Genomic DNA, 978 nt, shown 5'->3' with positions numbered 1-978 from the left:
TCTTTCCAGAAATTCTTGTTCACAACAAGACACACACACTCACTCACATACATTTACACAGATACACATTCACACATGTATGCATGCATTCACACGCCACCACTCACATACATGCACACACTCTCATACTCCTATACACCATCACATTCATTAGCACATATATACTTACAGTCAGTCACACACAATTACATAGACACACATACATATACAGGCTCATATGTACACTTACATTCACATATATAGGCACAGGTTTATACAAGCACACACTTACATACCTACACACACAAGAGAAACACAGATATATTCATATGTGCTCACATATATACTTACACATTCTCATATACATAGGCACTCATTTATATTCACACATACTTGGATACACACACACACACACACACACACACACACACACATTCAGTGCCTTCCTCTCACAGGCTAGCCATTGGGAGGGGGAAGGCTTGGCAAAGAAGGTTAAGGAACCAAGGTGGGCTGTGATTGACTCCCTCTGGGTTGGGGACCCTACCAGGCTATCCATAGCATAGTGAGCCTAGAGCGGTCCAAGGTGAATGCTTAAGTCCGGCCCAGGGAGGGGGTTCAGGGAAACGACAGACAGTTGCAGTCGCCTGTGCTTTGTCGGGAGGACGAAGTCACGTGAAAAACAATGAGGTAGAGTCAGGAAGAGACTGAGAAGTGAGGGCTTCTGGAAACTGCTGGATTCTCCCAGTGTCACCAACAGAGAAGGAGATTGCAAGTGGGGGCGGGCTACACTTGCTGAGTCTTGAGCTAGCGACGACGCAGCAGAGGTGCGGGGAGGAGCGAGCACAGGAAGGAGGAAAGAAAGGAAAGATCGCGAAGAAAGGTGAGGAGAGAGGAGAGGGGCCCTGGGGCTCGGGTTGGGACGGTGGGCGTATGCGACGCGGGGGAGGGGTGTCTGCAGTCGTGCGTGCGTGTGTGTGTGTGTGTGTGTGTGTGTGTGTG

General features: G+C 49.0%; 1 protein-coding gene across 1 annotated transcript in view; it reads left to right on the top strand.

Moving 5' to 3' along the window:
* Nucleotides 1-456: 456 nt before the first annotated feature.
* The window catches only part of Ociad2 (OCIA domain containing 2), a 15,853-nt gene continuing 15,331 nt past the window's right edge, over nt 457-978 (top strand). Inside the window, exon 1 of the mRNA XM_031342682.1 lies at nt 457-859. The gene's annotated coding sequence lies outside the window, so the exon portion shown is untranslated. The remainder of the gene's footprint in view (nt 860-978) is intronic.

The sequence above is a fragment of the Mastomys coucha genome, unplaced genomic scaffold (assembly GCF_008632895.1).
Source record: "Mastomys coucha isolate ucsf_1 unplaced genomic scaffold, UCSF_Mcou_1 pScaffold22, whole genome shotgun sequence".
Taxonomy (NCBI): Eukaryota; Metazoa; Chordata; class Mammalia; order Rodentia; family Muridae; genus Mastomys; species Mastomys coucha.
The sequence above is the reverse complement of the archived record's forward strand: the minus strand, read 5'-3'. Positions and strand labels throughout refer to the sequence as shown.